Consider the following 13,136-nt stretch of genomic DNA (forward strand, 5'->3'; position numbering starts at 1 on the left):
AGAAAGCCCATGAAAGCTTCCAAAACCATGAGTTTTCTAAACAGTGATAGACACTTCAGTAGCTGGAAATATCTTTGTTAGGAGCCTACTTTGTCTACAAGTGGCTTAAAGGGGTTTTGAGAAAAATTAGGAAATTAATCACGTGAATGAAGCTGTTTAAAAAAAAAATAGGGGAAAACAGAATATTCGGCCATATTTTTTACAATTTTGTTCCACTTCACACTATTTAGGGAGTATTGAGTTTCCCCCCATACTTCCTCATTTATTCAAATTTAATATGTTTTAGTGTTCTTGATACTATGCTTTACTACTTTGAGCCTTTTGATGCATTTCCACCAAATCCTCTTCTGTGTCCTCTTTCGGAAAATCTTTAGAAAAGCTGTGACAGCAAAAGAGAGGAAAAAAAGAAAAAAAAGAAAACCCAGTCTTGCAGATCTTAGACTATTTTTTTTCAAAGGTGTGTAGCCATCACCACACCAGAGAAGCTCACATAGGTTTTTATTTTTTTCAGAAAATGCTTTAACACCAGGATTTGATGTCTAGTCTCTGCTTCACAGGCATATCTCTTTAAAGGAGACTTTCCTCTCTATCATTAACGTGTAAGTCAGTCAGTCAGACCTTTTTAATAAGCAGTTGAAGAGCCACTGTCTTTAGCCCATGAAACTAACAAAAGCCTCATTAGTCAAATGAACAAAGAATAGTTTGAATATCAATGTATTATTTTAGAGGAAAGCCTCCTCCAAGAGAATCTCAATGCAGCCCTTTTTACTGGAGTTTCTTGCGCCCAAATTTTAATGCTCTGGACCATACCTATGAAAAATTGATGAGCAAAGAAAGCTGTTAAAAGATGACATCCATTGCATGTCATTTTTGCAATGTGCCACTGTATTCGACAATAATTCAAGAAGTAGAGAACAGGCCTTTTTAAAAAAAAAAAACAAACTTGTTCAACACAACTTTTTTTTCTGCTGTGTCAGTGATCTGTTGCATAAATAACCTTGCATCAATTAGCAAGGTTATTTAAATGACCTCTGAGCAGCAGAAGAGGGCATCAAAACTACACAAAATTCAATAAAAATCTCCTGCTCATGTCACAAGCATAGGATAAAATCTCTATTTGGAATGTCTATAAGCAATTTGGAAAAAAGTCACAAACATCCTGTATAAAGATTTCATGAAACTAAATTCAGAGAGAACAGCAAGTCAGAGCCTTAATTATTTATTAAAAGAAAGGAGAAAAATCTGAGCAATTATTCCACAGAGATACTGCACAATGTGTTTTGTTTATACACTAGAAAGTATCATTTATCCACTTTTGTCAAGAAATGCTCACAAAACACACTGGAAGTACTATACAACATAAACATACAGAAGGTTCCCACAGAAACAAACCATTTTGGTACCACACACCTTTCATTTCATGCCTCCTAGACTTACCGTGCAAATAGAGATAACTCAATGATAATATATTATTTTTTATTGGAATAGCATAATTAAAAAAATCAAGACAGATCCATCTGTTTCCAGCCAGAGATGTTACAATAATTGATTCTTAGGCGATCTTGCAGTAAAACACAGACATGTGGTACCTGGCATACTTGTCTATTAAAATCCTGCAGAACGTAATCAGCATGTTTCTCTCAAAATGTAGCACTATTCTCCAGACACTATTCTGTCTCAAAACAGTGCTGTGAATAACTTCATACCGAAAGTGAGGACAAAAAGCTGCAAATAGATGTAAAATGTAAGGTTGGATAATAATTATAATTAAAAAGTTAAGACACTCGGGGGAATAAATGTGTAATAAGAATCCATCTAGATGTGTTGTTAGGCACTAAAATTACAAGTGCTTTCAACCTCCAAAGTGTGCCTTTAAGGCATATTAGCATAGGTTGAAGAGTTTTGTCTTGATACTGTGACATGGAACAGCAAAGATTAGTAGCAAATCTTGCAGATACAGACCCAAACTAGATGAAATTTGTTGTCATATCTGTCTATTACAGCAAGTCACAGATACAGAGAAAAGCAAGCAAAAAAAAATCTAAACTGATTCCAGAAACGAATACTAATAATGGGAAATTACACAGTTCGTTCTTTTGTTAAAGTAACAAAAGTGTTGACTGGAGAACTTTCAGGCAAAACACATTGGAATTAAGGAATGCTTCTGATACAGAATTGCAGAAAAGCCTGCCCTGTAAAGGTCAAGAAAATATAGCACTAGAGGTGGCTAGAGAACTGGCTTGGATATCTGATACAAAGGTTACTTGTTGGGATGTAGGGAGTTGATAAGTGGGATGATGCCGTGAGCATTAGAATTTACACTGTTGGGGTTTTTTTTGTTGGGTTTGTTTGGGGTTTTTTTCTCTCCTTTCTGTATTGATGACCTGGCAGAAGAAATGTGAAGAAAGGTGAGACAGTTTTTGCTGACACAAAAATGGGGTGGGGGAGTCAGTCAATACAGAATTGAAGAGCAATATAGGTCAGGAAGTCTTAGGACAAACTAGGAGTCTGAATGGGTAAAAGTTAGTTCCAAAAGTCACTGTAAAAATCATAAAATAACGAAGCAAGAGACGAGAAACATGAGATGAAAATTAATCTCCTTTGCACAGAATGCAACAGGAATATGATAAAATACAATGTACCGGCTTTTATACTATTATATGCACTATTGGTCATACTGTAGTGATTCACCATGGTGAAAACACAAAACTGAACTGGATAAGCAGCAGACATCAGTCAAGGAAGGCACTCCATAACGAGCAAGCAATTCAGCCAGTGTGGAGTAACACCAGTAAGTCACCACCTCAGTAAGGAAAGAATAGTTTGGAGTTGCTGGGCGTACAACAAAGGAGAGCAACTTTACTGGGCTGTGGGAGTAAGACTGGGATGGGGAACGCTTGATTATTTATAAAGCTAAGGGAAATTTTGTGACTTTTTTTCAAAAGCGAAGGCGATTAAGAAGAAACTCTATTAAGGTACACACAATCCTGAAGGGAACAAAAAGGAGAGATGCTGCAGGCTATCTGAGCCGGTGTTAAATAGAAGTACAAGGGGTTATGAACTTAAGCTGGGGGAAGAATTGGACACTAAAAGAATTTTGGTAGAGTTTTCTTGCACTACTGCCCTTAGTGGAAAAACCTACCAAGTCCAGACATTGTAATAAGCAGTATACAAAAGGAAATGTCGGACAAGTAGGAAATAAAGTATATTGTGGTGTGACCGTCCATTTAAAGCACTATGGCAGCTCCGTGAGGGTTTTTTGCCCTCAATCTGTCAGAAACTTCCAGAACTTTCCAAAAGTTTTAAGGCACTTAGTTTCCTTTAGGGAAAAAAATAATTAAATGGGTTCAAATGCTTGAATTCCTAGCACACGTTTCAAAAATGCAAGCGTACAACACCAATACTGCCATGCACCTTGTAATACAAACCATAGAAAAAATTACATTTTATACTAATTTACTTGCTCATGGTAGGTGTCAGGACAGAAAGCACTAAAGACTGGGAACTCCTCATTCTTAGAACAGGTACAGCTCAGGGACCAACAGGTTAAAAAAAATTTAAAATCTCTTAACCTTCATATTCCTTTGGGGGAACAGCTTTCTTGTTAAGAATACAACCTCAGTTTCCTTACTCAAACTTTCCTAGGTATCCCTCCCAAAACTACCAGGACAGTCTCAAGGTCATTCCAATCCTACTGAATTTAAGACAGAGAGTATCCATTCACAAAGTACCAACAAAAAACCCAATCAGATAGAGGACAGCACCTTTGAATTACTACCAACAAATAATTAATTTAACCCTAAGGGATATTAGTAAATGTAATAAGCCCAAATATTAGATCCTTCCCTAAGTTTCCTCCCTCCCAAAGATGAATCTTTTCAGCATCTCAGTCTTAGCCAAAGCTACTTCAGAAACAATTTGTATTTTTAGGCTTTCACAGCCGTCTTCTCCAAATACTTTTCTGGCCACACCTGTCTCCTCCTTCCTAGCACATTTTCTTTAAGATAAAATATTGCATTTGGACTGAAACTAGCCAATAGGCCACTTGAAAAACAAAATACCAATCCTAAGCAAAGTTGGGCTGGTTTACACACTGCTTTTTCTCATTATTTTCCCTTGTATACACCCACTCTCAGTGGCAGCACTGTTAAACCTGATTTTCTCTTTGGACAGTTTGGTTACACTGGACGTTTTGTTTGCTTCCCCTGAGATGCAAATAGTCAGAGTGTCCTCCTACATTGGCAGCTGGACATTAACGTGGGCTTCACACACCTCTCCCGCTGTTTGTGATATCCCCTTGTCTAAATACCCTCACATAGCCCATACTGGAGCCTGCTGGAGATACTGAAGTACATGGATCCTTGGGCTAACACAGTACAGCTGCTTTTATGTTCTCACATATCCCAGGGAATTCCTTTTGTTTTACTACATTATTTCAGAAATCAAACAATTATTATACAAACACATTTTTAACACTGCATTTTATCAACTTCTGACAGCATTATACAGGGATTGAACTTAATGTGGGTGGATTCAAAAATCGGAGCGCTTGATCTGTGCACACAGAGCATTTTGCAAACAGGACTGACAATTCAGAAACGTATTTTCATTTTAGAGCAAAAGCCAAGTTAACAAGAAAGCACCCATACTTTACAGCCTCTCTTTAAAATAGGACTATTTTATCCCAGAAGACTAGTGCCTGAAAAACATGTACAATACATACGTTTTATAATCCATTTAAAAGGAAAATGACCAAAAGTGACCTTTGTATCCATATTAAGACACATAGGCATTCAAATACAAATTAAAGCTTTGTTACTGACTTCAGTAAAACCATTGTTTGTTACAGGTGAAATTAACTGCTACTAAATACCACATCTCAGGACCACCCACAAAATCATGTGTTTAGAGATCGTTAAGCCTGAGCTTTACAATTCTGATGTTAAGTTGGAGCACCTGAAGTTTGAGTTCTTACAGTTGGACATACTTCATTATTATTACAGTAATGCATTAATTATTTGCTCCTAACAAATGACAAACTGGCAGTTTGACACCATGCAATGCCGAAGAGCATGAGTGACTATATTTTTCTTATCTACCAACCACAAAAAAAACCCCACCAAGTTTTGAAGAGAAAAGTGCACTCCCTAAACATTTCAAAGCATGGAAAATTGTCTTTGTCTATTATCTCATTGATTTTTTGAGCAGCAAGGCTGTCATGAGGCCACTGAAGAGCCTTCTTCAATCTTCTAGCAGTTTGCCTGCAACATCGCAAAATAATTCCATTTCCTAAGTCAATTTGGTTAAAAACTCACTTTGCTAGCAAGTCATTTGGAGAGATATCTTGTTTTAAAACAAGTGTTTAAAAATACACTATCCTGACAGCATATATTAAGCAATAAAAAGCACACTGCATACAGCTGAACTTAAACCATGCCTGGTTTGTTGTCTGGTTTTAAACTGTTTTTAAAATACTTAGAATAATTTTAAGGGATCTCTCACAAAGATGTTCAATTTTGAATGCAATTAACAAACTGGACTAGTTTTTCAATAACTTTGAACTTTTAACTCCCTCCGCTAGAAAAGGTATCATCTGCTTGATGATTCTTTGCACACTCTGTTTCATACTACCAACAAGAACTTGCTTAAGTAAGAAGGTCTTTAAAAAAAAAAAAGAAAGAAAGACTACATTCATTAGAAGCTGGACTAAGATCTCAGATCCATTTCACACAGACCACAGCATGGATCTACTTAATGGTTACTTTAGTTCTCTATAGGCAGATTCAAACCTATTCAAAAGGGTTTCATACCTCATTATCATTTATCTAAGCACTCCATTACCATCGAATTTACCTTCACCATATCAAGTAGAGCTCAGAATTAAGAAGGTTTAGTTACAAAAATGCCAAGAGCAGAAAGCTGACACATGCTATGCATATTGTAATGAATGACCTACTTTAAAACATGCCTATATGTTAGTTCCTACACCATTTTGCCGGTTATTTTCCACAGAAATTTTTGAGTCGTTAATTAAGCAAGGAGGAAGCCAAAGGCATGGGTTCATTTGCAATGAAGTTGTAGATGGCTGGCTGGAGCATGTTTCTGTAAGAGAGAGTGAGGAAAGGAGAGCTGCGTGCGATGCACTGAGACAAATGGAAGAAGGCTCATCTTAAAAAAAATGGTTCATATGAATTACAGCATTATAGTTCTCTAACATTTGTATATGTATAAATGACAGCTACAGTATATTCATACGTGTAAAAGAAAACAAACACACACACCCCCCAAACAACAACAAAAGAAAACCCCAAACCAAACATATTTGAAATTCAGGTGTTGAACAAAAATTACTTCACCGTTTACATAATTTCTGGGGTAAGTTTTGCTGTCCTCTCAGGGCATAGCTTCCTACAAACTGGGTGTTGGGTTCCTGAGATTTCATTAATATCAGATTTTCAAATAGGTGACATCTAAACTATTAGATTTTAAAGTTATGTAGAAAAGAAAGCAGCTTATAAGCTTTTTGAGTTGTTTTTTCAGACTGATGGGACTATTACGCATTATAAAATTCTGCAGCTTGGTTGCTACTGCCAGGATGAACTTCCAAAAGCACTTATAGTTTAAAACTTTAGTTTCAAATTTATTTCACAGTTTAGCTTTGAGAGGAAGTGTTTTTCTCTATATGAACTCTCAGATGCCTATGCTGAGCAAACTAGGTGCTCCTTCCTTTCAAGTTAAACCCTTTAGATTACTTTAACACAGTTCTTTATGGTTTAATTTATCATATGTTCTGGCACCATTTATCACTAAATGCAGAATGATGAAGAAATGGCTCTATTAAAATGGAATAACTACTGAATTAAAAAGCTGTTAAATGAGTTGGAGTGCAGACTCCTGTTAACAATATGTGGGAAGGGTGTTTGGCTGAAATAAATTACTTTCACAGTAATAATTTGAGAAGTGCACCTTTGGAGAAACATGTTCAAAAATTCACATCTTGATTTCCTGACTAAAATCACATTCACCGCTAATAATATTTTTAAATTAGCTTCACAGCTAAGGTGAGGAAAAATTTAGTCTCAAATACTTTGGTTCAAAACCCAAATACTCTTTATTAAAAAAAAAAAACAAAAACCTATGAATGGCAGTTTTAAAAACACACATGCAAAATAAAGTAGCTGATTCCAATTAAGATATATTTCTCATGCTCACCCTTAACTTTCCGAAAATACTTTTACAATCTTTCAATGTAGTCTGCCATATAAGCTTGTAAATAATATATAGCCCTGTAATTCAGAGTAGTCTGCACTGTAACTCTGAAAATAGTAAACAGCCAACTACCTAATGAGTCGAGATATACTCTCATTTTATTGATTGCAATGGAAAGTGTAGGTAAGAGAAAGTACTGAATGGATATTCAGTAAGTCCATGTTAATTGACATAAACTGTTTCAAATAAAAGTAAATTTTTTTATTCCAAAAGAAATTCAGTTGGACACAACAACTTAGAACATTTGTTATTAACAAAGTATTTGCAACAGCCCAGTTCCAAACAACTATTTAGCATTGTAGACCACTGTGTTCTTACTCTTGTGATAAATCAACATATTTTTGTGGTTAACAGCAGCATTTATTCAACCCTTATTAGGAAATAATTTAGCTCAATAAAAGGAAGTGTCTATCCATCACTCAGGGCCTTCTCCTGCACTGAGTGATTTCACGGGAAGAAAAAATAATTTCCCAGAACTCACGTGCGTCGTTTTGCCCTTTTGAAATGACCTCCTAAGGGATATCTTAGAGCGGCATCATCGTTATGGTTTTAATAGCAGATTTTATTTTATTTCTATGACTTGTTACTAAAAACTTGCATTCTGATTCAGTTTGTTTTCAGGCTCTACTGCGGCACAGAGTACAGAAATGGTTATCTCTCTGTCCACACACAGTATTGACAAAGTTGACAAAGATCACACACGAGATGACAAAGAGGAGGCATATCATGATTATGCACTCCCAGACATTTTAAAGAAGCTAACCATCCTACACAAAGCAGCATCAAACAAATAAAAACCACAGTGGCCAAAATGGCCACAGTATTTAGTACAAGGCAAGATATTTACACTAAAATACCTGAATATTAGTCTTATACAACAGACAGTAATTTAGTGATTGCAAAAACGACTCAATACTCCTAAAGAAAACCAAATTTTCACTTCTCAAAAAATGAAAATGATTGTTAAGTTTACCTCAAACCATTGTGTACTTTATGTATCAGAACTACACGGGCCACAAAGACAACAAAGATTCCTATTCAGTTCTAGGCTTGGTTGGCAGAGAAACTCATTTTTACCTCCACAAGCTGATCGCTGGGCCTGTTGTGAAATCCAGGGCAGAACTATATACATTAACATTTACACTCACCCTCCATAGTCATCTGCATATATAGCATCTTGCTTCTTTTTGCATGTACAAGAACAGAAGGAGTAAGAATAGTAGTGCAGTGACCCACTTTTGTACATCCTTCTTTAGCTTTGATATAATATACGGCAAATTTTTTTCCTACGCTAACTGAAGGCCCCTCCATGCTTGTATACATTCATCTTGTACTCTCCTTTGTACACACGTTACTGTGCACTGTGGTCATCTGGTCCAGCACAGCAGCTAAGTCTGTCCACCCTTGGTCCTTTACTGGCGAACTCCCCATCAATCTGCTTAGGCTAGAATTAATAGAGAAGAAAAAAAGATCACAGTTTCTTTTCAAAGCACTACTGAAGTTAAAAGGGTTTGGGGGGGGTTGGTTTTTTGAGGGTTTTCTTTATTTGTTTTTGCTTTGGTTTTTTGGGTTTTTTTGAGCAAATTATAAAACTGGCAAGAACAAGTGAATGATGCCTTCAGTTGGAAGTTATATTTAAGAATGAAAGATACAACCCATAGAGCATTTTCCAGAATGTTACTGTGGATAAATTGAAGAATGACTTTAATCTCAAGTGTTTGGAATTTAAGCTGTAGATAATTTAGCTTCATTTCCTTTATATCTAGTAAGCAGTTTTTGCATAACATATTATAAAATATATCTGATAAAAATGACTTGTTGGATGTTTTACCACATTTTTAGTGCAGCATAAATATAATTTTTACTTTCCTAGGATCTTGCCAAATATTGGCTAAATATTTTATGTGTGGGGTTTTTCCCCCCCTCACACCCTCTCTCTCACTCAACTTTCACAGGTATCTTCCAGTATAAATAGAAATACAATAAATCTGAGCCTTTCCCAGTCAAAATCACATATTCTAATTTGAACAAGTGTATCTTTATTGCTGCTTATAATATAACACACAACATGGACGCTCTCCAAAATGCACAGAAATTAAAGGGTTTATTACTTGGAATGATATTTTAAACAAATACTGGTGAGTCAGTCTGTCCCAACAGTAACTTCAGAACTTGTTGACTGATTATCATAAAATTTACTTTAGAGATAGACATTTCAGAGGAATTTAATCTCCTATTTTTATGGTGGGAAAAGGTGGCCAGGCAAAGAACCTTCCCCTCACAGCACAGATGAGGACAAAGCTGCAGGAGGAGCCGAGAGGCCAGTCAGCTCCCAAGGCTCCAAGGGAGAGAATTGGCACCTCGAGCTGCACAGTGCACGGCAGCGGGAGCTCATGGCCAGCCCTGAAATACAGACCAGGTCCCAGAAGTTCCAGTGCTCACACAGCCACACAGTAAGCTCTTGATGCCCTTCATTAGAAAATAAATAATTAAATAAAATAGAATAGAATTGCTGTTCTACCTGTTCTCTTCTATTTGACTCTAGAGATCCCTGCAGATTCCAAATGGATTTAGGGAATAATTATAAAAATTCAAATGGCTGTCATTCATCAACACTGAAACCAGAACTCTCAAATCCTAAACCCGCTTAGCACAAATCCTTAGAATGGAGGAGCTTTTACAAACACTCTACTGGGCATAATCAAAGAACTTAAGCAGGAATAAACACAGTAAGCTACTGAGCTGAGGTAGCAGTGAAATGGGATAATGTCCAGTTTCACAGCCAGTTATAATTTTAAGTAAAATTCTTTGAAGAGTACATTTTCATTTAAAAAACCAAACAAGTATTTTACCAATTTTTAATTTCTTTAAACATTCCCGTATACATGTCTCATTTCCTTTAAAATAAACACAACATTTCACTTAAACTAGCCATTTTGATTTTGTTTTAGAGTTTTCAGTCATTTTTTTATTTGGTGGGGTTTTTTTGGTTTGGTTTTTTTTTTTTTCTCCCCAAGTTTTAGCCATATTCTTTAATGTTTGGCGGGAAAAGCAAATCTCAAAGAAACACTTAATTGACAAAGAATCCAAAATACCCTAACAGCTTGGAATGAACATAGCTTTTTAATAGTTAATATTCCACCCATTTAATATCTCTAATTATTTTCCCTCTGCAGCTTTGATGGGTAGTTATAGCCTGGAATAAATACACTGTGGTAAGGACAACTGCACAGCAAGGTTAAGTGCCTTCTTGTCTTCAGTACCAATAATTACCTTTAAACAAAAAAAAAAAGCTGTTTTCAGGTTTGACAGTTAATTTACTAATGAGTATGTGGACCCAATTTATAATCAAGTAATATTGACCAGAAATAATCCTGCATTGGTACTCATCTGAATTATTTTATTGTTCAAGTCTCCTATTAAATAAATTGGAAAGTATTAATTTTGCAAGATGGATTGTCAGAGGCTGCTGCATAAACTAGATGCATGTCAGCACTAAATTTAATTATTGATCACAATACAATAGTGCTGAGTATTCCAATCCCCAAACAGCTTCCAGTAACTATCAGCAGATTCCAAATATAGAAACTGAAGGGAAAAAATTTGATTGCAGATGACTACATTTTAAAATAAATAAATAATTCATTAGCACCCAATAAAAATTTAATTTTAAAGTACAATTCAGATCACTCAACAGAGCGTATAACAAGTAATCAGAAAATGAAAGTGCCTCCCTTCAAGTGTCAATCTCTAATGAAGTAGTATAATGTTCTTTTGATTAGGGGATTCCTGTGATTCCCCAGTTCTGCAAGAGAAATTATATTTGGAAATGGAGGTTGGCTGGACCAGAGTCCCTCATTTACAGCTCTTCTTGTTGCAAAACAAATGCAAATATTGCAGAATGTACAGTAGAACACTGCACTTCCGGGAACATATCACAGGAAAGAGATGAGGACACATCTTTGGAAAGAAACCCATTTTCCAGCTCTAAATTACCGTCTCTAACTGAAGAAAGCAGTCTAACAGGACAGACACAGTGGTTTCTGGAAGCAGTCAGTAGTGGATAGTTTTGCTTTTCGTTTTAGGAAGTTAAGACGCACATAGGAAATGCCTAGGAGACTGAGATTTTGCATCTAGTCCTTAAAATCTCTCAGCACGAAGAAAAGAAGGTAACAGCATCCAACTATTTTGTTTGGGTTTTTTTAAACACAATGTCAGATAGTAATAGAATATTGGTATAGACATTGAAAAGCAATTTTACTGGTTTTATGCTATAGAGTTCCTGTTTAAATTCATAGACTTTGTTAATTTTCATATAAATAATATTAATTAAGCCAACATTTTTTCAGTGAATTTTTAACATGCATCCTAACAACATTTCAACTTCCTGACCTTTTAAACTATACTTTCATAATATATCTCTGCTTAGTTTACAGCAAAATTAATTATCCCAGCCAGCATCAAATATCACGTTGTACAGTCCGAGGCTACTTTAACATTATCATTACAAACATAATAAAAGAACTCCAAGCTAATTTGAAGATTATTCCAAAAATAAACAAGCTCTTCCAATTTTTTTTCTTTTAAAACAGCTACAAAGTTCTAACTTTTACTCACTGAAACACAGATCAATGTTAACTCATAAATCTGGGCTTCATCCAACACCTATTGAAGTCAATAAAACTGCCCCCTTGACTTAACCATGTGGTGGATCATGTCCTTTGTGACAATTATAACACAGTTGCCAAATGTTACATCCCCAGACCAGGAGTGTTTTAAATTGAGCATTAAAAGTTTTTATTAAACTTTTGCTATAATCCAAAAGCCCAAACACAGTTTGCCACTAAGCCCTGCTCCTGGAGAGTCTCCCAGGAGCACTAAACTCTTCTGATGAGTCTAAAAGAGTGCTTGGCACGCTCACGGGTTTTAATAAGGTCTGTGACTGCCTTTGGCAGCCATTGAGCACCTTTCAGCATAACCTGCTCTAACATAGCCATGCTAGTTTAGGAGTATTCCACTAACTCAGAGAAATGAATTCCTTCAAAAAAAAAAATCTCAAGTTATTACAAACTTCCTTAATATATGCCCTAAAGCCAATTTGAAGCTTAAAAGTAACATTGTACAGGCCTTTACTAAGACATGGGTTCTCAGCTTCTCACTGAAGCCTGGATACAAGGTAGATAAAATCCTTTTGATTTTGGGGTACTAATAACAGAAGAGATTCTAGTTCATTCAGCAAGTTGTGGACACACTGGCATTTAAACCAATGTCGGCATTTAAAAAAGAAGAAAAAACCCCAAACCACACACCAAAAAACCCTAGCCACCTTGAAATTGAGCTACAGAGGATGAAGGCTAGAGAGTTAAGAGAATCTTTTATGTATGTCTAGGCATTCAGGAAAAATATTTGGAGTTATAAATTAAATTATTTTCAAATACAGTAGGTATTTTTAAAATTGTTTTCTCTAGAAAGCATGATTTCTCAAGATGGTTAGGTAGTTAGTTGAAATAGATTAAAACATTCCTCCTGTTATCTCACCCCTACCATTCCTGTAAAGACCTAAGCATGCACTTAATTTTAAGCATATATGCAGTCCAGTGGGGAAAAAAAAGTACTATCTCTTGCTTAAACATAGTGTATGAATCTTTGCTATATTAAAAACAAAGTCTTTTGAAGTCTCAGTAGCATTTTCCAAACACTGTAAAATAACTTTTAGAGAGGCAGTTTTCACATCAACTCAGTTGACTTAGCTCACATGCAAAGGAAATCTGTTTATATCCCAAGAGATTCACAACACACAAAATAATTATTCACTGACAAGACTGTAATTTAAACCTCACAGATGAAGGGGAGAACCAAAGGCAGAT

This window comes from Egretta garzetta, unplaced genomic scaffold (genome assembly GCF_000687185.1).
Source record: "Egretta garzetta isolate BGI_Z169 unplaced genomic scaffold, ASM68718v1 scaffold16, whole genome shotgun sequence".
NCBI classification, from domain to species: domain Eukaryota; kingdom Metazoa; phylum Chordata; class Aves; order Pelecaniformes; family Ardeidae; genus Egretta; species Egretta garzetta.